General features: G+C 44.1%; 1 protein-coding gene across 6 annotated transcripts in view; it reads right to left on the bottom strand.

The window, feature by feature from the left end:
- Positions 1–15,641, bottom strand: part of MED12L (mediator complex subunit 12L) — a 420,881-nt gene extending 405,240 nt beyond the window's left edge. For 5 of the 6 annotated variants that reach the window (XM_079766915.1, XM_079766912.1, XM_079766913.1 and 2 more), the window contains exon 1: positions 15,499–15,586. The gene's annotated coding sequence lies outside the window, so the exon portion shown is untranslated. Of the gene's footprint in view, positions 1–15,498 lie in introns of all 6 variants that reach the window. The other variant, XM_079766910.1, reaches the window with a different exon arrangement.
- Positions 15,642–27,548: the final 11,907 nt, after the last annotated feature.

The raw sequence follows: 27,548 nt of genomic DNA on the forward strand, positions 1-27,548 counted from the left end.
CAATATGTGATAAACCCACAACTGACATGATGCTCAATGGGGAAAAACTAAAGGCATTTCCCTTAAGAATAAGGATAAGCCCTGGCTGGTGTTGATTAGTGTTTAGAGCACCTGTCCAAGAACTGAAGGGTTGTAGGTTCGATACCCGAGCAAGGACGTGTACCTGGGTTGCAGGTTTGATCCCCATTACCTGTCAGGCCATATGTGGGATATGTCTCTTTCACAGTGATATTTCTTTATCTCTCTCCCCGTCTCTCTCTCCCTTCAACTCTTTCTAAAAATCAATGGAAAAAATATCCTTGGGTGAGGATTAACAAAACAAAAAAATTGGAATAAGACAGGAATTTCACCACTCATTCAACATTGTCCTAGCCACAGCAATCAGGCAAAAAGAAGAAATAAAAGGCATCCAAATTGGAAAGGAACAAGTAAAACTGTCATTATTTGCAGATGACATACTGTATATAAAGAACCCTAAAGATGCCACCAAAAAACTATTAGAACTGATAAATGAATTCAGTAAAGTAGCAGGATACAAAATAACTATCCAGAAATCAGTTGCATTTTAAAAAACCAATAGTGAACTATCAGAAAGGGAAACTAAGAACACAATCCCATTTGCAATTGAATAAAAAAATAAAATGACTAGGAATAAGTTTAACCAAGAATGTAAAAGACCTGTACTCAGAAAATTATAAGATCCTGAAGAAAGAAAATGAAGAAGATACAAATAGAATCATATACTGTGTTCATGGATAGGAAGAAATAACATCATTAAAATGTCCATATTACCTAAAGCAATCTATAGATTCAATGCAATTTCTAGCTAGATACCAATGGCATATTTCACAGAACTAGAACAAATATTTCAAATATATATATATGGAACCACAAAAGACCCTGAATAGCCACAACAATCCTGAGAAAGAACAAAGTTGGAGAGAGCATGCTGCCAGATATCAAACTATACTACAAGGCCATAGTAATCAGAACAGCATGGTACTGGCATAAAAACAGACATATAGATTAATGAAACAGAATAGAGAGCCCACAAATAAAACCACACTTTATGGTTAATTAATATTTGATAAAGGAGGCAAGAAAATATAATGATGTAAAGACAGTCTATTCAATAAATGGTGTTGGGTATATAGGACAGATTTGTGCAAAAAAAGTAAAACTAGACCACCTTCTTACACCATACACAAGAATAAACTCAAAATGGATTAAAGGTTTAAATGTAAGACTTGAAACCATAAAAAAAAAAATAGAGGCAGTAAAATCTTGGACATTTCTCTTAGCAATACATTTTCTGACATATCTCTTCAGGCAAGGTAAACAAAAGAAAAAATAAACAAATGAGACTACATCAAAGTAAAATATTTTTGCACAGCAAAGAAAACCTTCAACAAAGTGGAAAGACAACCCACTGAATGGAAGATCATAGTCTCCAAGGGTACATCTAATAAGAATTAACATCCAAAATTTATAAAAAACTTACAAGACTAAACCCTAAGAAAATAAACAATCCAATTTAAAAATGGACTAGGGCCCTAGCTGGTTTGGCTCAGTGGATAGAGCATCGGCCTGCAGACTGGAAAGTCCTGGGTTCAATTCCAGTCAAGGGCACATGCTTGGGCTGTGGGCTCAATCCCCAGTAGGGGGTGTGCAGGAGGCAGCCGATCAATGATTCTCTCTCATCATTGATGTTTCTATCTCTATCTCCCTCTCCCTTCCTCTCTGAAATCAATGCTAGGGATCTGAATAGAAACTTCTCCAAAGAGGACATATAGATGGCTAATAGACATATGAAAAAATGCTCAATGTCACTAATCATCAGAGAAATGCAAATTAAACCACAATGAGCTATCACTTCACACCTGTCAGAATGGCTATCTTACCTTATAATAGAGAAACATGCAAATTGACCGCACCTCCGCTATGCCCACGATTGGGCCGGCAGGAGGCTGGGGGTGGGACTCCGGGTGGCATATCCTCCGTTGAGAAGATCAAGATGGCGGTGCCCAGTGGCCGGGCCCATGCCGCCGCTCCCCGGGGTGCCTGGGGTGATCGGCACCCCGGGGGGCGTGGCCGGGCCCATCAGCACCTGGGGGGCGTGGCCGGACCCATGCCGCCGCTCCCGGGGTGCCTGGGGCGATCGGCACCGAGGGGGGCGTGGCCGGGCCCATCGGCACCCCGGGGGTGTGGGGCCGGGCCCATGCCGCCGCTCCCGGGGGTGCCTGGGGTGATCGGCACCCCGGGGGACGTGGCCGGGCCCATCGGCACCCCGGGGGGGCGTGGCCGGGCCCATGCCGCTGCTCCCCGGGGTGCCTGGGGCGATCGGCACCCCGGGGGGGCGTGGCCGGGCCCATGCCGCCGCTCCCCAGGGTGCCTGGGGCGATCGGCACCCCGGGGGGGCGTGTCCGGGCCCCTCCCGCCCCTCCCGGGGGTCCCGGGGTTGATCGTCCACTTGGGAGGGCATGGTCCTGCCCCTCCTGCCCCTCTCGGGGGTCCGGGGGTCGATCGGCCACCTGGGGGGGTGTGGCCCGGCCCCTCCCGCCCCTCCCGGGGGTCCCAGGGGCCGAGGCTTTCCGGGCCTTGGGCACCAGCGGGGAGCCTGCACCGATCGCAGGAAACCACTGGGGGTCGGCTCCTGTGATCGGTAGCAGGGACGCTGGGTGCGGCGAGCCCAAGGCCAGGAAAGCCTGGGGCGGAGGCTTTCCCGGCCTTGGGCACCAGTGGGCAGCCTGCACGGATCGCAGGAAACCACTGGGGGTCGGCTCCTGCGATCCTTAGCAAGGATGTTGGGTGCCGCCGAGCCCAAGGCCACCGCCCGGGGCCAAGCCCCGACCCTGAAAAAGGCAGAAGGCGGTGGCCACAGCCAAGGCCTGGGTCCCTGGTGCCGGCAGAAAACTGGTGCAGGCAGCCAGGTGAATGAAGGTCTATTGCACGAATCTTCGTGCAAACGGGCTACTAGTCCTATCTAATAAAAGAGTAATATGCAAATTGACAGTCACTCCGACACACAAGATGGCCGCCCCCATGTGGTCAAAGATGGCTGCCCCCGTGTGGACACAAGATGGCTGCCACAAGATGGCCAGCAGCGGAGGGCAGTTGGGGGTAATCAAGCCAGCAAGGGAGGGCAGTTAAGGGTGACTGGACCAGCAGAGGAGAGTAGTTGGGGGTGATGAGGCCTGCAGGGGAGGACAGCTGGGGACGACCAGGCTGGTAAGGGAGGGCAGTTGGGGGTGACCAGGCCAGCAGGGGAGGGCAGTTGGGGGCAACCAGGCTGGTAAGGGAGGGCAGTTGGGGGTGACTGGGCCAGCACAGGAGGGCAGTTGGGGGCAACCAGGCCTGCAGGGGAGGACAGTTAGGGGTGACCAGGCCGGCAGGGGAGGGCAGTTAAGGGTGACCAGGCTGGCCAAGGGAGGGAAGTTAGGGGTGACCGGGCCAGCATGGGAGGGCAGTTGGGGGGGCGACCAGGCCTGCAGGGGAGGGCAGTTAGGGGCAATCAGGCCAGCAGAGGAGCAGTTAGGCATTGATCAGGTTGGCAGTGGAGTGGTTAGGGGAATCATGCAGGCAGGCAGGTGAGCAGTTGGGAGCAAGCAGTCCTGGATTGTGAGAGGGCAGTCGGACATCCCTTGAGGGGTCCCAGATTAGAAAGGGTGCATACTGGGCTGAGGGACAACCCCCCATCCATGCATGAATTTCATGCACCTGGCCTCTAGTCTATTATAATAAAAGTGTAATATGCTAATTAGACCTGATGACCTTCCAGACAAAGCCCATGCTGCGAGGGAAGCCCAGGGCCCAGGTGCCAGAGGGAAGCCCAGGTCCTGGGTGCCAAAGGGAAGCCAGTGCTGGCAGCCAGGGGAACGAAGGCCTACTCTTGCACAAATTTCGTGCATTGGGCCTCTAGCCATCAATAAATCAACAAACAAGTGTTGGCCAGGATGTGAAGAAATGGTCAATTTGCATATTACTCTTTTATTAGATAGGATACCCATGTTATGGAAGCAACCCAAGTAACCTTCAATAGATAAGTAGATTAAAAAAAAAAGGTACATATATGCAATGTAACTATTACTTGGCCATGAAAAGAATGAAATCTTATCATTTGCAACAGCATGGATGGAGCTAGAGGGCATTATGTTAAGTGAAATAAGTCAGACAGATAAGTACAAACACCCTATGGTTTCACTTACATGTGGAATCTAAAGAACAATATATATGAGCAAACAAAACAGAAAAAGACTCATAGATACAGAGAACAGATTGATATTTACCAGAGGGGAGGGGGATTGGAGTGTGAGTGAAAAAGGTGAAGGGATTGAGAAGTACAAATTAAAGTTACAAAATAGTCATGAAGATGTAAAGTACAGCACAGGAAATATATCAATAATGTAATGTTGAATGGGGCCAGTTTCTTACTGGAAATATCAGTGAGGAATAAATGATTGTTTAACCACTATGCTATATACCTGAAACTAATACATAGTACTATTGAATGTATAACTGAAAAAACTTAAAATTAATTTGAAAAAATCTTATCTGAAGAAATAAAAATAAAAGTATATTATGACTAAGTCATTAAAAATATTTAAACCATAAGCAGTACATTTGGTTCAATAAAAAAATCTATTAAATTTTTTACATAATTTTCTTTTTTTAAAAAATATATTTTATTGATTTTTTTTACAGAGAGGAAGGGAGAGGGATAGAGTTAGAAACATCGATGAGAGAGAAACATCGATCAGCTGCCTCTTGCACACCTCCCACTGGGGATGTGCCCACAACGAGGGTACATGCCCTTGACCGGAATCGAACCTGGGACCTTTGAGTCCGCAGGCCGACACTCTATCCACTGAGCCAAACTGGTTAGGGCTACATAATTTTCTTAATATTGATGAAATAAAAGTAAAGGCTTAAGTAAATAGGAAAATCACAAATAGAAAGAAAAAATAACCTAATCCGAATTTTTTAAAAAGTACCTCTCTTTTTAAAAAAATATATCCTTACTGATTTTTTTTTCTTTTTAAAGAGAGAGGAAGGCAGAGTGATAGAGAGAGAAACATCAATGAGAGAGGATCATCATCAATCGGCTGCCTCCCACACACCCCCCATTAGGGATTGAGTCCACAACCCAAGTATGTGCCCTGGCCAGGAATCAAACCAGTGACCTCTTGGTTCCTGGGTTGATGCTTGACTGCCAAACCACACTGGCCAGTCTGAATTTTTAATTATATAAATAAATTATTAGCATAAAATGTAAGACTGTAGTATTCATATATTATTGTGTTCCATTATTGGTTTTAAAGACTTAATTTAAGTAAAAAATTCAAGTTCAATTGATTGATATATTTACTAATTTTCTTTTAGTCTTTGTTAATTACCTAATTTGTACTGCGAAATGAAAGTTGAATTCAAAGCTCATGTCTAATTTAAATATAAAAATTAAATGCTTAGTATCCTACCTAATAAAAGAGTAATATGCAAATTGGCCCTAACTCCGCTACACCCACAAGCCACACCCACCAGCCAATCAGGAGCAGATATGCAAATAAACCCAACCAAGATGGCTACAGCCACAGAGAGCAAGGTTTCCCAGGCAATGGAGGAAGCCAAGCTTTCCACCTGCCCTTACAGGCCTAAGCCTCCACTCAAGCTACAAAGTTTCAATTATAGAAGGTAAACAAATCCAAACAGAAATGGCGGCAGCCACAGAGCTGGAGAGAGCAGGCCAGGGTTGCCCTCGGCAACGGAGGAAGCCAAGCTTTCCACTTGCCCTGGCTGGCCTAGGCCTCCACTCCAGACTACCAAGTTTCAATTATAGAAGGTGAATTAACCCCAACAAAAATGGCTGCCAGCCACAGAGCGAGCAGGAGGCTTGGCTCTGCTCCAGGCTACGAAGTTTCAATTGTAGAAGGTAACTAAATTCCAGATACCAGGGCCTCTGCTTGGGTCACCAGGGGGCGTGGCTGGCCTGCAAACCACCACAGGCCCCTTGCTCAGGCCACCCCACGCCTTAAGGGAACCCCCATCCTGATCCAGGACACCCTTCAGGGCAAATCAGCTGGCCCCCACCCCTGTACCAGGCCTCTATCCTATCTAATAAAAGAGTAATATGCAGATTGACCATCACTCCAACACACAAGATGGCTGCCCCCATGTGGTCAAAGATCCTGCCCCCATGTGGACACAAGATGGCCACCACAAGATGGCCAGCAGGGGAGGGCAGTTGGGAGGCACCAGGCCTGCAAGGGAAGGCAGTTGAGAGGGACCAGGCCTGCAAAGGAGGGCAGTTGGAGGCGATCAACCCTGCAGGGGAGGGCAGTTAGGTGTGACCAGGCCGGCAGAGGAGGGAAGTTGGGGGCAAACAGGCTGGCAGGGGAGCTGTTAGGTATCAATCAGGCTGGAATGGGAGTGGTTAGGGAGTGATCAGGCTGGCAGGCAGAAGCGGTTAGGGGCAATCAGGAAGGCAGGCAGGCAAGCAGTTGGAAGCCAGCAGTCCTGGATTGTGAGAGGGATGTGCGACTGCCCATTTAAATGGGCAGTCGGACATCCCTCGAGGGGTCCCAGACTGGAGAGGGTACAGGCTGGGCTGAGGGATATGCCCCCCTCTGTGCACGAATTTCGTGCACCGGGCCTCTAGTATTTAATAAAGATACTCAATTCAGTATGATACAACAAAACCCATTTCATCTAGTTCAAAAAAGTTAGCAGAAATGTTCCAGGAACTATGATCTGGAATGTCCCAAACACGCAGCTATGCACACAGCTACCTGATAACAAATGTCCCAGCTATGCCTTGCAGGAAATTCATAAAATATAACAAAGCAAAAAGAAGTAATTCACATATAATCCCACCACTTAGACATAAATTTGGTTTGTACCATATAAAAATTTCAATAAATATTTATTGGCCTCCTACTATGTGCCAGGTCTACAGTAGTTTGAAGCACTGGGACTGGACTGCTTGTGCCTCAGGGAGGTGAAATTAGTCTCCTCCCTCCTGAGCCAGTGTGAGACATGGGCTATAAAATCTGCCCTTGGGTGTTGGGTGTTGAGCTGTTACACATGAAATAGCCACATGTGTGACATTCCAGGTACGTAGGTGACCATGCACAGCACCATTTAAAACAGAAGACTAACTTCTAAGGACACAGTGCAAATGTAACTTTTTTCAATGGCTTTCATCTTTGTTGAGCAAGACAATCTAAAGACCTTGGCAATTTTGGCAGCATTTAAAGCCCTGCCTTGCCTTAAAGAAACCTGGAAGTACAAACCAAACTCTCAAAAAATGAACAACTGGGTGATTATTCATATATATTTTTTAAAAATATATATATTTTATTGATTTTCTGCAGAGAGGAAAGGAGAGGGACAGAGAGCTAGAAACATCGATGAGAGAGAAACATCGACCAGCTGCCTCCTGCACACCCCCTACTGGGGATGTGCCCGCAACCAATGTACATGCCCTTGACCGGAATCGAACCTGGGATCTTTCAGTCCACAGACCGATGCTCTATCCACTGAGCCAAACCGGTTTCGGCTGATTATTCATATTTAAAAACTGATCTTTTTTACTAAAGCATTTGCTGTAATCACTTTTTAATTTTACTACATTAATTGAATGTGAGCTACTCTGAGTTTTTTTTCCATGTAGTTCCACAGTGCCTTAAACATTTCAATTTAATTGACCAGAAATTCATTTGAAGTGTAAATTTTTGAGAACATATTAACTGTATACACCAGTAAGTATTTCAAATTTTAGCTCTTGCTTGTGTCTGTGGAGAAATCTAGCTCAATGACTTAGCTATACTGTTTCTGCTAGCACTAGTTCCACTAGAATGCAAGTCAATAGATGGGGCTTCAAAACTTTGCTAAAATTGCATTGGTTTGCAGAATAGCAATAGTTGTATTAAGATTCATTTCTTCCATAATAGCTTCTAATATTAAATTTTAAAGATCCTAAATTGATGGAGGTTTCTTGATGATTCTCAGATGGGTCTTTTCCTTGTCATCCTTTCTCCTGTGGCCCCATGTCATTATTGGCATCAAAACTACTTCAGGGACTTCTTAAAAAATAAAAATATAAGAACTTATGAGTCTAAAATGTGTGTCACCTTGCAGGCTCATTCTGCAAGGACATTTTCTTCTGGTATATATTTAATTAATTAAAGACATACTGCTCAGCATTTGCCACTTTGACATATTCTATTTAAGAATTGATTACATTTTCTAACATTTGTGAAGGATATTAATATTCAAGAAAGAATCACAAGGGACCATCTGGAGTTGGATGGAAAGCACGTATTCAATGAATGATTCTCAGAATAACTGCCCAGTGGTTTTATATGCTGCTGCAGAGTAGAACCTTTCTGGAAAGCAATTTTGCATTCCATGATTTAATTTATTAATTCCATCTGGAAATTTATCATAAGAAAAAAATTAAGAGATGCTTGTGTAAGGATGTTTACTGTGACAATTGGTATAATGGTGAAAATTAGGGAAAAAAATACTACATAGGAGATTGGTTAAATTAAATATTACATCCATTTAAGGCGGTGGTAGAGATTGCTGGCTGCCCAATACCCATTCTCCTCTTATTTGTCATTAACAAGATCCTATATTATTGTGGCCAGCAATGAGCTTAGCTAAAAATACTACATTTCACAGCCTTCCTTGAAGATTAGGGTGGCCAATAAGATATAAGCAGAAGTCCATGGGTGGGACTTCCAGCTGCCTAGATTGCTGCCTGGTCCCAACTGTCTTGATAACTGGCATGATGGCTTGAGTTCTAACAGCCGTTTGGAGACAATGAGAGAAAAGCCAGGAGAATCATAGTGACTGCAATTCTGACATCCTGGAACCACTGTAACAAAGCCATCAACTGCCACCTTCCAGATGTCTCATTACATGAGAAAAAATAAACCATTATGTTTATACTAGTCAAACTCTGTTCACAAGAGCCAAACATGATTCCTAACGGACACACATGGAACATTGTGCAACCATTTAACATTATCTTTTTGGGAAATGGAATGTAATATTAGATGAGAAAGCCAGATTATAAAACTCTATATGTGGTATGTTCTCTTTTGTTCTTAAATTATACATGTACATTATATAAGAATTAAAAAGACTAAAATATATTAAAATGTTAGTAGTGGCTGTCTCAAGGTTGTGGGTTATTTATTACTATGGCGATTTATACTTTTCTGCACTTTCTAAATTTTCAACATTGAGATTTTTAAAAATGTTTTTAAATTTTCCTATGCACACACATGACTGGTGAGAGTATAAATTGGTTAAATCTACACTTTTTGGAAAGCAACGGGTGGAAATGGATCAAAAGCTTTTACAGTGTCCATACTCTTTAACTCTCTATTTCCACTGTGACCTATCTCTCTTGGTAAAATGATATGAAACTCAGATAAAGAATTAGGTACAGTGACTAAGGCCCGGTGCACGAATTCATGCACAGGTGGGGTCCCTCGGCCTGGTGGGCAATCATGGCCGATCCAGGCCAGCCGGCCAAGGGAGGGACTGTGGGAGTTTAGCTGGGGGTGGAGGGACTGCAGGAGGTTGGCTGTCGGAGCGCACTGACCACCAGGGGGCAGCTCCTGCATTGAGCGTCTGTCCCCTGGTGGTCAGTGCGCATCATAGCTACTGGCTGGTTGTAACAGTCGCTTAGGCTTTTATATACATAGACTAGAGGCCCAGCGCATGATTGAAATTGCGCAAGGTGGTGCCTGGCCTCCCACCATGTGAGGAGGCACCCCACAGGGGGCCGGGACCTGCGCCTGACTCACACAGCACCGTCCGCCACGGGAGTCAGGCCAGACCAGCGCCGCGGGAGGCGGGACCAGTGCCGGAAAGGCGGGGGGGCGGTACCCACGCCTGACTTGCAGCATCCCCCAACCTCCCTGTCTGTGTCCATTCTGGGGCCGCCCGAGCCATGCGCCAGCTCGGGCAGGCCCACCTGCCTCTGTCTCTGTCTCCGCTCTGGGCCTCACCTGCACGCACAACTTCCTCCTGTCTGGTCATGACCCGTTATGGAGTCCTGGCCTAATTTGCATATTGCCTCTTTATATATACAGATTATTATTATTTTTTAAATATATTTTATTGATTTTTTTTACAGAGAGGAAGGGAGAGGGGATAGAGACTTAGAAACATCAGTAAGAGAGAAACATCTATCAGCTACCTCCTGCACACCTCCTACTGGGGATGTGCCCGCAACCAAGGTACATGCCCTTGACCGGAATCGAACCTGGGACCTTTCAGTCCGCAGGCTGACGCTCTATCCACTGAGCCAAACCAGTTAGGACTACAATATTATTTTTGATACTGAGAAAATGAAAACACTATCCAATTTTAGGAAATTTTATAAATAAATAAATTAGGGTATACCCATCCGATATTATGAATATTTAGGAATTGTGATTAAAGTAAGAGAAAGAGTATTCTGGAACTCGTTTTAGAGCCTTTTCTTTTTCTCCTCAATCCCTTCCTCCCCACCCACTGAAGCAATGATGGGCATCAATGGAATGGGGAGTTACCTTTTGATCTAGAAGGCATTTCTAACTACAACTGAAATTCGATTTTTATCTGAGTCTACTGCAGAAAAATAGCTTTGTTCAGAAAGGCGGAAGATTTTCCTAAACTATATTTATGTGTTGAGAGCCAAGCCTGGAGAAGCAAGTTCTTCAGGTTATGCCTGTCTGAATGGCAGCAAGACCCTGAGGTTGGCTGCCTAGGGGAAGGCACTATGTACTGGGTAGAGATGCCTATGTTTACCCCTTCCTGCTCAGAGGAAGCAGCAGCTGCTTTTTGTGCTCTGCCCCTATGCTCTTGGCTCACTGGTATTTCAGTGGAGGCTTCTGTGCATGATGACAGCCCCATGCAGGTACCCACTTTTCACCTCTCCATTTTTTCTGCAGCCAGGTGGGGAAGCGAATTAGACACACTCAACGCAGGAGAGAAATCTGTGGGCAAATGTCCCGGACTCCCATCCTTTGGAGAAACCGTTCGGAGGGAATTCTACCCAGATCCCCAGAAGCTCCCAGTAGGATTGAGCCCCAGTCACCCACAGCAGCAACTGGCTCAATAACACCTTGTTTTAGCTTTTACTTTTCACTTCTGTCCTCTGTTTCTTTATATCACTTCCCAAATAAATAACCTGTATCTTCGGCTCTACTTCTAGGGCAAACCAACCAAGACAGCTGGAGTGTGGGAGGAAAAAAGAGAGAGGGGCCAATTCTCATTTATCCAACTTTAGGAACCCAAGAACATTGAGTATTAATCCATTTTCCCCTAGTATATTTGACAAACATTTTTGAAAAAACAACAACACATTAAATAGAATAAAAATATATCAGAGTGCATAGCATGTAGTAAGGGTGAGTATTGTTTCTTGAAACTTTTGTTTCAAGGGTGCATGTGTAAAGGGTCACAATGTATAATACATTTTTCCCTGTGGGTTGTGGTTTTAAAAAGCTGGAAAGCCACTGATCAAGAAAACACTACATAAATCTGAAGAATACCTGCTCTGCTGCAGCAAAATCACCTAAATATTTGTAGAAAATTTTAATGTTATGGAATACTACCTATAAAATGTTATCAAGATTGGGACTAGGCGTGATGGGGAAAAATTATAAAATGGTGAATACAGTATGACGTCAACTATGAAAAAGAAAACCTTGAAGAAAAAGATCAGAATCATTGATTCATTTCCAACTTATATCCCATGGGGTAAACCCCTAAGACATTATTGGTTATGAAAAGGCACTTCATTTAAAATGAGTGTTCTCACATGAAATAAGGGAAAAGCAGGTTCCACAGGGCAGGGACTCTGAGGTCTTGTTCCACAGTGCCTAGAATCGTGTTTGCTACACAAAAGGGAAGAACTATTTGTTTGATGAAGAATCAAAGTTAAGGGGTCCATGTTCACAGAGCCCAATCTTAGAAGCACACAGCCTTGCCTGGCCCCAGGGAGGAGGCCCCAGTGATGGCCCTGGTCCATGTGGCCACAAGAGCTGTATACCTTTTAGCATTAGCTGTGGCCTCCCAGGCACTTCAGGCATTATAGTTGTCACAGATCCTGCTGTCATCATCCATTTAGAAGATAGTTCTGTCTGTCTACTTTGAAAAAGGTATTAATTTTTTACCAAAAAAGCAGTGTAAGTTAACTGATAATAGATTAAGTGAAAGTCTTTTATGACAAAATATGATTTCTTCTGGATAATGGGGTTATAGGAGGCACCAAGATTAATGGGGATCTAAGGCCAAGCCCTATGCTAAACTCTATCTACTAGACCTGCATTTTATTCTTTTTTAAAAAAAAATATATATATATATTTTATTTCAGAGAGGAAGGGAGACGGAGAGAGGGATAGAAACATCAATGATGAGAGAGAATTATTGATGGGCTACCTCCTGCACACCCCCTACTGGAGACTGAGCCCACAACCCAGGCATGTGCTCTTGACTAGAATCGAACCCAGGACCTTTCAGTCTGCAGGACAGCGCTCTATCCACTGGGCTAAACCAGCTAGGGCTGCATTTGATTCTTGATATAGGCAATGAAACAAATATTGTCATTTTTTTTTCTCTTGAAACATTGTTTTAATCATCACTGTAGGATATTTTCTCCCCATTGATTTTTAGAGGGACTGGAAGGGAGGGGGGGGGGAGAGAGATATTGATGTGAGAGACACATCGATTGGCTGCCTCCCACACGTGGTCCAACCAGGGCCAGGGGTCAAACTGCAACTGAGGTATGTGCCCTGGACGGGAATTGAACCCGAGACCCTTTTTCGATCTGAAGGCCAAGGTTCTAACCACTGAGAAAACTGGCCCAGGGCTCTCTTGAAAAATTTATTTATTTATTTATTTATTTATTTATTTATTTATTTATTTTTATGTGCCTCAGGCATGAAACAGCTCTGGCCACCGGCACAGGCATCAAGCTAGGATGAACTAAAGACTGTACATCTGCTTTGCCCCTGATTGATATATGAGCAACACAATATTGTCATTTTTATATGACAGAGGAGGAAATGCTTAATATTAATAATATCTAATAGTCATTGAGCAATAACTATGTACCAAAATAATGCTGAAAGCTTTACATATATAATCTCATTTAATTTTCACAACAACCCTATAAAGGAAGCACATCTGTTTTCTCATTTTACAGATGAAAAAAGTGAGGCTTTAGAGAGGCTACTTATGAGAAAAGAATGAACTCAGCAGGTGTGGTTGCTAACTCCTTGCTGTCTCCAAGGAAACCATGATTGACCTTTGGCCACCCTGGGGAATGTGGCCCTTGGAGAGTTTTTTGTGCTAGTAATTAATATTTTGTTATATATACCTGGAGCAATGGTCCATGTCCTGCTGGCTTGTCAGGTTCCTTTGCACTAATATTAAGACTGCTGATATGCACTTGGTTTTAGTGTTGGGTCCAGAGTTTTGGTTGTCATGGCAGATTTTGTAGCAGGATGTCCCTATGCTACTAGCCCCCACAAAAAGGCCTTGGGCCTTAGGAATCACAGAGTCTTCCCTGGGCAGAGACATTCCATACATATCCCAGTGCTTCTCTGCCAGAGAAAAAGGACATCCTGTGTGGCCTCATATGAGGAAGAACTCTGGAAGCTTATGCTTGAACTCTGGACTTTGAAGATGTACATCTTTTTTTCTGATGCTTTTGTTCTGGATCCTTTGTTACTAAAAACTCTACCGCAAATTTCTATTGTATCTTGTAAATTTTCACTGAGTAAAATGCTAACCAAGACCATGCAACTAGAAGGTTATAGAAACAGAATTTTAGCCCAGGCAGCCTCACTCTTAGACTTGATCTCCTAACCATCACGTTTCACCACTAAATAGTTAGCATATGGTAAGTACTACACTCAAAACTGGTGCTATCTATACTAATAAAAGCCTAGGTGGCCCTCACACCCTCGCGTGACGCCTTCACATCATCACAAGATGGCCGCCCCCACATCTTCACAAGATGGCCACCCCCACGTCATCACAAGATGGCTGTCACAAGATGGCCACCACAAAATGGCTGGCAGGGAAGAGCAGTTGGAGGTGATCGGACCAGCAGGGGAGGGCAGTTGAGGGTGACCAGGCCTGTAGGGGAGGGCAGTTGGTGGCAACCAGGCCAGCAGGGGAAGGGAGTTGGGGGCGAGATCAGGCCAGCAGGGGAGGGCAGGGGAAGACAGTTGGGGGCAATCAGGATGGCAGGGGAGGGCAGTTGGGGATGATCAGGCCAGCAGGGGAGCAGTTAGGCATCAATCAGACCAGCAGGGGAGCATTTAGGGGGCGATCAGGCTGGCAGGCAGAAGTGGTTAAGGGCAATAAGGCAGGCAGGCAGGCAGGCAAGTGGTTAGGAGCCAGCAGTCCCGGATTGTGAGAGGGATGTCTGACTGCTGGATTGGGCTTAAACCAGCAGTCAGACATCCCCTGAGGGGGTCCCAGATTGGAGAGGGTGCAGGCTGGGCTGAGGGGACACCCCTCCATCCCTGTGCACCGGGCCTCTAGTTATTATTATAATTACTGCACTTCTTTTGTTTTCTAAATCTTCTTTGAGGAACATCCATTATTTGATAATCAAAGGGAGAAAAATCTTGGAAATGTCCATTGTTAAGAGAGAGGAAGAAGAGTCAGAAGGGAAATTGACTACAAGGAACTTAAGGTGGTTCAATATAACAAAGTAAAGGAGCAGTAAAATTAAGTATAAGGTAGTTTTACAAGAGAAAATTATCAATCTTGGAGCAGGCAAAGACTTATTAGATAGCACACACAAAATACAAATTATAAAAGGTAATCTGGCCTCATCAATGTTAAAAATTTTGCTCTCTTAAGACATTAAATAATTGTAAAGGCAACTCACACATTGGACAAAAATATTTATAATATTAATATCTGACAGAGTCATGAAATCAAGTATACATAAAGAATTCCCACAAAATAATAAGAAAAAAATATTAAAAGTAGATAAAATATTTGAATAAATACTTCACGAAAGAACATGTAGGGATCCCAAATGGCGGCAGACTAGGTGGATGTTACACTCACTTCCTCCCAGGATCAAACTGAAATTACAACTAAAATATAGAGCAATCAACCCGAATAACCAACTGAAGACCAGCTGATAAGGAGTCTTATAACCAAGGATTTACAGAAGAAGTCACATTGATACTGGCAGGAAGGGCAGATATGCCAAAATGTCTGGCCCTGCTCTCACAGGCTGTAACTGAGATTTCAGAGGGATAACTCAGCTGCAAAGTTTCCTCTGTGAAGCGTGAGGTCTCAGCCCCAAGCTAGGCTCTCCAGCTCACAGCACCAGAGCCAGGAAGAGGCACCCATATAATATCTGACCATGAAAATCAGCAGGGAGTCTGTCCTTCAGGGAGAGAAAAGAGTCTGCTAGAGACACAGATGCAATCTTAAAGGACCAATGCACAAAATCTCATTTGAAACCACTCACCCTGGGTTCCAGCCGAAAAAAGAGCAGGGTGGACTAGATTCGCACGAGGAGAGGCTGAGGTTTGTGGCTCTGCAATGAAAGCTGAAGAAATAGCAACTAAGACTCCTGTGCTAAATCACTCATATAGCACATGACATTTTTCTTGGGCGGGGCATGCTCCTTCTTATGGCATCAGCCTAGGGGAATGCAATAGCCACACCCTCTGGACTCCCTGTTGACCTCACCTGCTGGACTCCTCCTGGCTCCACCCTGCCATGGTCTGAGCAGAATTTGGGACAGACTGAGTTGTGTAGCTCCCGAGAGGGGGCCACTCCCCTCTCCTTCCCCCAAGCCTTCATGGGAGATCCACTAGCCCTATCCTACTGAGACCTGGCTATTGGCAGAATCTGGGACTAACTGAGTTGTGTGGCTCTAGGACTGGGGCCATTTTTCCTTTGAATGCTTAACCAGTGCAGAACCCTCCCTTCACACAGCCAAATCTTGGACTGTTTGTGCCTGATAAATTCTGCTGGCCTCACCCTGATAATGCCTTGAAACCCTCTCCCACCATAAAGTGAGTGGCAGCTAGATTTGGTATACACTGGAACTGTTGCTGAGTGGCCTCAAACCCAGCACTGTCACCAAGTTTGAACATGTATCAGTCTGGTGACCACTACTCGCACTACCTGGACTCATTGAGAACCTATCTTATGCAACTTGAACACCTCCAGAGGCTCTCTCAGTGGCCGACTTTAACAGGCAGTTGTCAGGTGGAGGTAGACAGAGGCAGATTTCAAAGTGCCTTGGGTCTTTTGTTGACTTGCCCAGATCCCAGAGCTGGCAAAAGTCAACCTTGGTGTGCAGCTGGGGCCTTCCTATACACACCCAGACCCAGCAAAAGCAGCCACAAACTGTGTACCAATGTGTAGCTTCTAACAGGTGCCCATGGCCAGACACAGGCAGCAGCTGATATTGACCTGAATCAGAGTCCCTCCCAAGAGGCCCCAGGACCAACATACCCAGTTGCCAGGTTTAAACAACATCAGATCAGGATCCAATTAGCTTCATAAAGAGCATATCCAAAAGAAGATCTCAGCAGGTACAAGACACTCCTGAGGCAAATTCCATTTGTGTCCAGCACCTGCACTGCAGTTCATACACAGTGGTTGGGGTCAATATTCACAGTCAGCTAGTCTGAAGGTTGACCCCAGACACAAATGGGCCAAAAGCAATCAAGGCTCAATTACAAAAGGAGGGCTCACATTATCCACACAAGGAACATTCCTGGAGCACCCGGCTCAGGTGATCAAGGGGAGTGCACCACAAGGACACACAGGACACTTACTACGTCAGGCCAGCATACCAACACTGTGAGACATAGTAGATCTACCTAACAGATAGAAACAAACACGAAGAGGCAGCCAAAACAGGGAGATAAAGAAACATGCCCAAAAAGAAAGAATAGGAGAAATCTCCAGAAAAAGAGATAAATGAAATAAAGGCAAACAATTTACCAGATATAGAATTCAAGAAAAATAAAAATGGTTATAAGGATGCTCAAGGAAGTTAGTGAGAACTTCAACAACATGAAGAAAGACATAGAACATGTAAAAAAGAACCAGTCATAAATGAATAATACAATATATGAAATGAAGAATATACTAGAAGAAATAAAGAGTAGATTAGATAAAGCAGAACACTGAACCAGAAATTTGAAAAACAAGGTAGCAGAAAATATCCAAACAGAGCAGCAAAAAACAAACAAACAAACAAACAAAAAACAACTTTTAAAAATGAGGATATGGAAAACTACAGGACATTGAAAAAAGAGATAGAGGGAGACATAAACAAATGGAAGAACATACCATGTTAATGGATTAGTAGAATCAACATCATTGAAATGTCCATACTACCCAAAGCAATTTATAGATTCAACGCAATCCCCATTAAAATACCAACGGCATATTTCACAGACCTAGAACAAATTCTCCAAAAATTCATCTGTAATAATAATAATTTAAAACCTCGAATAGCCACAGCAATCCTGAGAAAGAAGAACAAAGTTGGAGGGATCACAATACTAGATATCAAGTTATATTACAAAGCTACTATTCTCAAAACTGCCAGATACTGGCACAAGAACAGACATATAGACTAATGGAACAGAACAGAGAACCCAGAAATAGACACAACCCATTATGCTCAATTAATATTTGACAAAGGAGGCAAGAGCATACAATGGAGTTAAGACAGTCTCTTTAATAAATGGTGCTGGGAAATTTGGTCAGATACATGTAAAAAAATGAAACTAGACCACCAACTTACACCATACACAAAACCAAACTCAAAATGGTTAAAGGACTTAAATATAAGACTGGAAACCATAAAAATCTTAGAAGCAAAATACCAGACATATGTTGTAGTAATTTCTTTATTGATACAGCTGCTAGAGCAATGGAAACTAAGGAGAAAATAAACAAATAGGACTACATCAAAATAAAAAGCTTCTGCACAGCAAAAGAAACCATAAAAAACAATAAGAAAGCCCACTGCATGGGAGGACATATTTGCCAATGCTATTTCAGATAAGGGTTTAATCTCCAAAATTTACAGAGAACTCATACAACTTAACAAAAGGAAGATAAACAACCCAATAAAAAAAATGGGCAAAGGACCTAAATAGGCACTTTTTGAAAGAGGACATATAGAAGGCTGAGAGACATATGAAAACATGCTCTGAGACATGCAAATCAAAACAACAATGAGGTACCATCTCACACCTGTCAGAATGGCTATCATCAACAAATCAACAAATGCCAAGTGCTGGAGAGGATGTGGAGAGAAAGGAACCCTCATGCACTGCTAGTAGGAATGCAGACTGGTGCAGCCACTGTGGAAAACAGTATAGAGTTTCCTCAAAAAGTTAACAATGGAACTCCCATTTGATCCAGTAATACCACTTCTAGGACTATATCCCAAGAAACCAGAAACACCAATCAGAAAGGATATATGCACCCCTATGTTCATAGCAGCACAATTTACAATAGTTATGATTTGGAAACAGCCTAAGTGCCCCTCAGCAGATGAGTGGATTAAAAAACTGTGGCACATCTGCCAGATGTTGGGTGACATTTAACGCTGGTGGGTCTTGATCTGGCATCTAGAAGGTTTCAGGAATCTGGAGAGGGCTGTGCGTAGATTAAGTAAGAGTCCAGAGATGAAAGATAATTTTGAAAGGCATTGGGGGGTCAGAGGAGCTTTAGCTAAAGGAGCTAAGTTCTCCTTGTCTCAGGACCCCTTGCTTTATATTTTTATTTATTTTTAGATCTACATTTATTTTTATTTATTTATTTATTTTTAAATAAATCTTTATTGTTCAGATTATTACAGGTGTTCCTCTTCCACCCCCCCCCCCCCATAGCTTCCCTCCACCTGATTCCCCACCCCACCCCATACCCTTACCCCCCCGCCACTGTCTTCATCCATAGGTGTAAGATTTTTGTCCAATCTCTTCCTGCACCCCTCAGGCCCCCTTCCCCCTGAGAATTGTCAGTCCACTCCCTTTCTATGTCCCTGATTCTATTATATTCACCAGTCCATTCTGTTCTTCAGATTTTTTATTCACTTGATTTTTAGATTCACTTGTTGGTAGGTATGTATTTGATGTCTTTTTGTTGTTCATAATTTTTACCTTTACCTTTTTTTCTTCTTCCTCTTCTTAAAGAATACCCTTCAGCATTTCATGTAATCCTGGTTTGGTGGTGATGAACTCCTTTAGCTTTTTCTTGTCTGTGAAGCTCTTCGTCTGACCTTCAATTCTGAATGATAGCTTTGCTGGATAGAGTAATCTTGGTTGTAGGTTCTTGCTGTTCATCACTTTGAATATTTCTTGCCACTCCCTTCTGGCCTGCATAGTTTCTGTTGAGAAATCAGCTGACAGTCATATGGGTACTCCCTTGTAGGTAACTAACTGTTTTTCTCTTGCTGCTTTCAAGATTCTCTCTTTGTCTTTTGCCCTTGGCATTTTAATTATGATGTGTCTTGGTGTGGTCCTCTTTGGATTCCTCTTGTTTGGGGTTCTGTGCACTTCCTGAACTTGTAAGTCTATTTCTTTCACCAAGTGGGGGAAGTTTTCTGTCATTATTTCTTCAAATAGGTTTTCAGTATCTTGCTCTCTCTCTTCTTCTGGCACCCCAAAAATTCAGATGTTGGTATGCTTAAAGCCGTCCCAGAGGCTCCTTATGCTATCCTCACACTTTTGGATTCTTCTTTCTTTCCGACTCTCTGGTTGGGTGTTTTTTGCTTCCTCATATTTCAGATCTTTGGTTTGACTCTTCGGGTACGGTGATCTACAGTTGAGTTTCTGTATATTCTTTATTTCAGACAGTGTATGCATAATTTCTGACTGCTCCTTTTCCATTTTTTTTGGTATTCTCATTAAGGTCCTTGAAGGTCTCTTCAAGTTTCTCAGCGGTTTTTAGAAGATTCTTGAGTAACCTTATAAATGTGGTTCTGAACACTGTGTCGTCCATTAGTTTACTTTCCTCTATCTCTTCTATTCGTGACATACTTCAGTGTCTCCGCATTTTGGCTTCCTCCCTGTGTTGATGGAGTGGCTTTGTGTGATCAGTGACCTATAGGGGCCGGTAGCTCAACTTCCCCAATCACCCTAGGTGGTCGCTCTTGGTACACCCCTTTGTGGGCTGAGTGGAAAGTCTTGGTGTAGTTAAAAGCCTTGATTGCTGTTGGTACACTGGGAGGAATTGACCTCCAGGCCAATTGGCTGTGAGGACCTGCTGTGTCTATAATGGAAGCACTGCTGCACTGAGACACGCTTGTGGTACAGGACTTGTTTGAGTGGGGCTTTGGTGCTCACTGAGTCCGCCTCCTGAATGTGTCACTTGTGGATGTGAGGAGTTGAAATCTGGTGCCTCACACTGACCACTAGGTGCATTGGCTTCTGGATCTCCAATGGGGTGCAGTTCAGCTGCTGTCTGAGGCCACCCTGCAGGAGCTACAGCGAGAACTGCCGTCCTCTCCTCCCTGCTTGGAGCTTGGAGGCCTTGGAGCTGTCTGTACCGGGTTGCAAGTTTACTAGTTTAAACTGCAATAGAGAAGGCCATTCATATGCAAAAGCCGCTGCTAGGAGCTTGGGTGTGTCTGTAGATTGTGCGGGCAGAGTCTCAGGGCGTCACTAGGCGAGGGCGTGGCAAACAGCGATGGCTGGCAGTGAGCCACCTCCAACCGCGTCCCGCAACCGCATCCCCGCCATCTCACGTGGCGGTGCAGCCAACAATTCTACCTCCAAGCAGCTCTGCTAGTAAGCCAGTCTCACTCCAACCCAATGGCAGACAGCCCAGTCTCTCCCCAGAAACTGGATTTTAGAGAGATTGGGGGCTTGTCTCTCTTCAGATTGAAGAAAGCAACACCCGCCTCCAGCCGGGCTCTGCCGCCAGCTCGTAAAAAGCGCGTGCTCCCCTGTACCTCAGTTTTTCAGCGTTTGTGTCCTGATTGCACCCGTCTCTTTCGGTCTAGTTGTAGAGGTTCTGCTCAGCCAGCTTTCCCGTGGTTCTGGGTGATAGACGTTCTGTCTTTTAGTTGTAGTTTTGGAAATTGTTGTGGACGGCAGCAGCCCATATGTTTATCTACACCGCCATCTTGGATCTCCTGCACTCACCTCTCTTGCATAGTAAGGTGTATCTTAATTATTTGACCACTTAGGTGTTTCCTATGATCACATGTTGATTCTCTGGGTCAGTGAGATCACAAAAGAAATGTGGGTCTTATGGGAGTGATCCAATACTGGCTTCATGTCTTTGAGATAATGAACTTACAGAACCAACAATGTTGGTGAACTCTCAAAGTCCTCTTGACCTTTTGTTATCGCCATTCAACTTCCTATTTAGGGAACTAAATGTGCTCAGGTTCATTGCCTATGGGATGGTGTTGTCTGTGGCTATGCATCCGGAGTAAATGAGCCATATCTCTCAGCAGTTCTCATTTAAAACAAGTGCATCATATCGTGTGGCACTTGGATATGATGCAACAGTTTGGAGGATTTAACCACAGTGAGCCCAAGAGAAGTGGGATTACTTTGCCTTGTGTGTGTGTGTGTGTGTGTGTGTGTGTGTGTGTGTGTGTATACACGGGTGCGCGCACACTTCTGTTATTTGCCTTCAGCTCATTTTTTTCAGAGCACGGGCTTCCAGTCAAATAATAAAAATAAAATGAATTGATAGTTTATCTTGCACACACTTTGCATAGAGTTGTAGAGTGAGAACCACCAAGAGTGGGTTCCAGTGCTCTCCTAGAAGAATGAAGCTAGTCCTCTTGTGAAAAATAATGATACGAACTCAAAATCACTTGGCCACAGTGTGTGAGATGTTTTAAGCAGACTTGTGCTTCAACGCAAAAAATGCCGTGAAAGATGGGCCCAGCATGCATTTAGAAGTGCTCCTTAAAATCTGGGAAAGTGTCTTAGAAATTATTTTGGCAACAGTTTGAAACAGTAACATTCCTGTGACCCAGAGAGAGGTAAATACTTTAGGGTGCTTAAATATTACAGGACCAGAATGCTCAGGAAAAAATATGGTTATTAACTACACAAAGAGGTTTATCAGTTTGGGGCATTTCTGCATTCTTCATCTTTGCATGCACTCCCTAAAAATTCCAGCAAATGGATGGCAGAAAAATGACATCACTGTTGTTGTGAGGTTGATGTTTCCTATTGTCAGGAGCTGTATAAACACTATGACTCAAGAGTATTTTTGCCCAGGATTCTTAAGTGTGTTCTGACCCTTTGGGGAATTGTTGGCACCGTTAAAGAGCGCTCCCAGGACCCGTGGGAAGGAGGCAGAGGCAACAGCCACGGTAGCTTCATGTCAGGACTCAGGGGCTGCTGAAGTGCTTCTCTGCTCACTATACCCTGCCCCGAGAAACAAAACAGAACAATACAACCACACCATGTGTACTTGAAAGAACAACCATGGCTTTAAAATTGCATTAGAGATTACTTAAAATTTATGCAACACTTGGGGATAAACTCAGTTCTGTTTCCCCCACTCCATCTCTCTTCCAAAGGACATGTTAGCATAGGGCGGGTATCTGATTGCTCCAGATCCCACCCACAGAGATAACTTTAGGCATAATGGACACCTTGCAAACACTATCTTGTTTCATTCCGTCAACAGCAGGCAGTATTGTTATCTCCATACAGAGGTGGTGAAACCTTTGGGGTTAGACTCACAGTGTCTAAGTTCTCAAGGGACTCACACCACACAGCCAGACTGCCAATTTGTTAATGTGACTGAGGACTAAAACCATCAGAAGACTGCGCTGGTCTCCCTCTAGCAGCAGATCCCCTGGGGCAAGTCAGGGCACTCTCGTTCCCTTTCTTCCTTTCAACTTTCTGTCAGCACATAAGGGCGTAAGTGTAATGGATACAGATATGAAAGGGACAGAAATGATTCCTACCTCCATGGAGCTTAGGGGCCTGAGTGATGTTTTTCAAATGCTCCTGAGGGTACATGTGCATGGGGACTGATTAAAACACACACTTTCAGGTCTCGTCTCAAGCTCAGTGGACTAGACTCTCCAGGCAAGAGATCCAAGAAGCTGTAAATTTAACAAGACCCCGGGTGAATGTTATCATGAGACTTTTATAAACTTTTCTGGTAGATTCTGCTTCTGTAAGTTTGGGGTGGAGTCTAGACACTGACTGTGATCCTAAGAGAAGAATTTAAGTGGGGATAGACAATCATGTTCACTTTGAGACAGGGATCCCTCTACCCACTTGGATAGTGGATTAGTAAGGGAGAACATTAGAGTCCTAAGGATAGTAAGGAAGCAGCTGCACTACTCAGGACAGGATATATGGTGACTCAGTCTAGACTGGTGGCAGTGGGAGTTGAAATAGGTGAACAGACTCAAGAAGCATTGAAGAGAATCTACAGGACCTATGAATGGATTGATGTGGCCATTGAAAGAGAAGAGCCAAGGTTGACTCCTGAATTTCTAGGCTCAGGCTCTGGAGTAGATGGAGGGGCCTTTTGCTGGGATAGAAACAACAGCAGAAGAAAGGTTTTGGGGCATAGACAGGATAGATCATGAGTTTAGCTTTAGAAAATTTAAGGTTAAAGTGCCATAGGTACATCTAAATGGACACAGATGCTCAATATATATTCCCTTCTAAAGACCGAGTGTTTGAATTCCCCCGAATTCATATGTTGAAATCTAATCCCCAGTGTGATGTTATTAAGAGGTGGGGCCTTTGGGGGTGATTAGGTCATGAGAGCAAAGCCCTCATGATTAGGATTAGTGTGTTTACAGAAGAGGCCCAAGAGAGCTCCCTCTCCCCTCCTGCCATGTGTGGTCACAGTAAGGAGATGGCTGTCTATGAACCAGGAAGAGGTTCTCATCACTCTGCTGCAGCCTCCAGAATGGCGAGGAGTAAATGTCTGTTGCCTATAAGGCACCCACTCTGTGGCATTTTTGTTACAGCAGCCCAAATGGACTAAGACAACGCCCTAGCCCAAGAGAAGACTTTAGGATGGATATTTCCACTTGGGAACCATCAGATAAAAAAATCCTTGAGTATATGACAGTGGATAAGATTGGCCAGGGAGTACTTACATAGAGATATGAGAATGCCTAAGGCAAAAATAACTCTGAGGAACATTTAAAGAAAGAGGATGCTAAAGGGGGACAAAATGGAAAAGGGACATGCAGAGGGGTAGAAGGAAAACCAGAAGAGTAAGAAGTCAGGAAACCTGCTGAATGCTGCAGAGGGGTCAAATAAGATAAGAATTGAAAGTGTGCACTGGATTTAACAAGTAGGTCCTTAGTGATCTCCAAATGAGAACAGTTTCTCTGATATAAGGAGGGCAGATACCAGCGGCAGAGGAGAAGAGGGAACTCTTTCAGGAAGCTTATCTGTGATGAGAAGGAGAGATAAAGAGTGGGATAGAAGGTGAGAATGAGTATGGAATAGCGTGTTCAATGCTCATAGGGAGATCACATAAAGAAGGAACATTTGTAGCTACAGAAGAAGGACCCTGCGGAAGTTAAGGTATCTGAAAGGCTGGAGGGATTGGCTTTAGATGCAGGTGGTGGTTAGAGGGAGGAAAGATGGGAGGAGGGAGCTGTGTGAGCGTGGTGGCACACTGCTGGGGTGGGGTTGGGCACAGAGTCAGAGGTCTGAAGAGAGCAGAGCCAGGGAGAGGTGACTAACCAAGTGTAGCAGGACTCTGGTGGCTACCCATGACACAGTTGGTGTGGTGTGGTTGGGATTTTCTTCAGCAGCACCAGCGCTCTGGTGAGAAAGGCAGAAAATGTGAATAACTGGATTCAAACAGGGTAGAGGATTTTCCAGATGCATTTAGGGGACGAAAAACATAAAAGGAGTTGAAAATATTGGTCAGCGAGTGGTTGAGGTGAAGAGGGAAATTTATGATTTGTGACCTTGCAGGTATATAGCTAAAGTGAAGTCAGGAAGGTTATTTGAGCAATGGATATTAGTTGAGGTAATGGCCAGCTGCTGGGACAAATAAACTCCAAAATCTGAGTGGCTTAGCACAGTAAAAGTTGTTTCCCCCAACTCACATAATAGGCTGATATGGGTGTTCTTCGCTGGGCAGCTTTTCTCCAAGCACCCACACTGCTTTCACTTGTGCCTCTGCATATTCTATAAGTTGGTCCCAAGGCCACCCTGAGATTCTCAACTCAGTTAGCGAAAGGCGGGGAAAGGCATGGGTATCATGTGTGAAAAGCTTGTACGGCTCAAGCCAGAAAGTGGCATATACAACAGTCTCCCCTTACCTGAGGTTTTGCTTTCTATGGCTTTAATTGCTAACAGTCAACCATGGTTGAAGAATATTACATGGAAAACTCCAGAAATAAACAATTTGTAAGTTTTGATTATGCACCACTCTGAGTAGCATGATGAAATCTCACACCACCCCAGCTGGGATGTGAATCATCCCTTGACCCACCTTTTAGTCACTTAGAAGCCATCTAGGTTATCAGATTAGATACCAGAGAAAGAGAAATGACCTTCACATAACCTTTATCAAAGTATCCTCCTTCCTATATAATAAAAGACTAATATGCAAATTGTTCCCTTGACCGGGAGTTTGACCGGGAGTTCAATCAGGAGTTCGAACAGGGTGTGGGCAGGCCAGCCAACCACCCTTGGCCCCTCCCCCTGGCTGGACCTGCCCCCGATCATCATCCCTCATCCCAATCAGGGGTGGGGATGGCCTGCCAACCGCCCATGGCTTCTCCCCCCAGCCTGCCCAGCCGATTGGCTCCAATCTGGGTGGACCGGCCCGACCCCACCCATGCACAAATTTATGCACCAGGCCTCCAGGATTATTATAATTGTTCTCTTTAATTATTATTTATTGTTGTTAATTTCTTCCTGTCACTATTTTATAAATTAAACTTTATCATAGGTATGTATGTATAAGGAAAAACATAGTATATATATAAGATTCAGCACTAGCCATGGTTAGGTATCCACTGGGAGTCTTTGATCTCCCCATGGATAAGGGAGAACTACTGTATTGCTTGTGACCATATTGCTTTGGTTAGAACTCAGTCACATGACTCATGTCCCAAGGAGGCTGGGAAATGAGTGCCCAAGAAGAAGAGGGAGTAGGGTTGGTGATCAACCAGAAGACTTCGTGACAGAGAGTAGAATGTTCCACAGTCATCCATTTGGATGTAAAACGACCCAGGTTGAGTAGAGGGTGAGGGGTAAATCTAAAACCCTGTCTGGGTGAAAAACTCCTCAGTGAGAAGAATAATGATAAAGTGGCTGGTGAAAATGGTAAAGTAGGGCCAGAGGGTGAACAGCGAGAGGCTCAAAGGCATAGGTTGGGCCCATCTTCCCTGAGGGTGGAGAAGAATGGTTTGGAAGCCTGCAGGCTGGAGGGCAAGTAGCATCCTTTAGAATGAGCCTGGTCTCAAGGACAAGGAACAGAGTCTTTAGAGAAGCAGCTGAGGATATGTGGGATTGTGCTAACTGTGGGACAGGGTTGAAGAGGGAGGCAGGCAGAAGTTTGAGGGAAAAGTCCAGAGCAGAATGGACAGAAGAGAGACAACCAGAAGAAATTACACCTGAGTGGTGAGCAGGGATTGTAGGGGTATGTGGAAAGAGGGATTTAGCTGCCCCAAAGTTGCAAAAAGAATTGATGCCTGCCATTCCCAGTGGTTACAAGCTGTGACACTTACTTTTCCCACAGAATTCAAACCTCTGTTAGATGAGAAGATGCTAGTTCTCTGGAAGGAGTCAGCAGAGATGTGGCTCTGAGTGTAAAGAAACAGAAGAGCGGTTCAGTCAGGGCTCAAGGCTGAGGCAATAAGAATGGGGCTTTTTGAAGGGGAGAGGAACATCTCTGGAATAGGAAAGTTCTCACACTCCACTCAGGTCTCAGCTGCATACCTGGCACAAAGCAGGTAGGTCAGTTGACTTGGATTTCAATATCGCATCTGATCCTTTGAGAGGAATATAAAAGTACCAAGTAATTGCTCTCTGTTAATTGTTTCAGAGATGGGAGGGCTCTGAGAATACAATTCAAATATGGAAACTTCATGTTCACATCTTGAAAGCATAAGAGTAAGCATATCACACTGGCTTGCTATAATGTGTAATGAGGTATTTCAGTTTAAGAAAAGACATCTTGTTGGTTTTGGAGCCAAAAAAATCAAAGTTATAAAGACCATATGAACTGTGGTAGCAGTTTCTGTTCAAAGGCAGGTTTTTAAGTAATCAGAGTAGGAGGCCTTGTTGGGTAAGGCATGAATCTTTCCAAATGCTGTTATCTGGCACAGAAGGATGCCAACTTTATTCTACTTTAACTTATTCTGTTACCCTAATATGAATGAAAGAATTACACTAACAGTTATGATTAGTGGAATACATTAACATACCAATAGAGTATTTCCTGTCCTATATTCACAGAGATATTTTCTTTTTTTTTAAAATATATTTTATTGATTTTTTTTTTACAGAGAGGAAGGGAGAGGGATAGAGAGTTAGAAACATTGATGAGAGAGAAACATCGAT

The sequence above is a fragment of the Cnephaeus nilssonii genome, assembly GCF_951640355.1.
Source record: "Cnephaeus nilssonii genome assembly, chromosome: 3".
NCBI lineage: Eukaryota > Metazoa > Chordata > Mammalia > Chiroptera > Vespertilionidae > Cnephaeus > Cnephaeus nilssonii.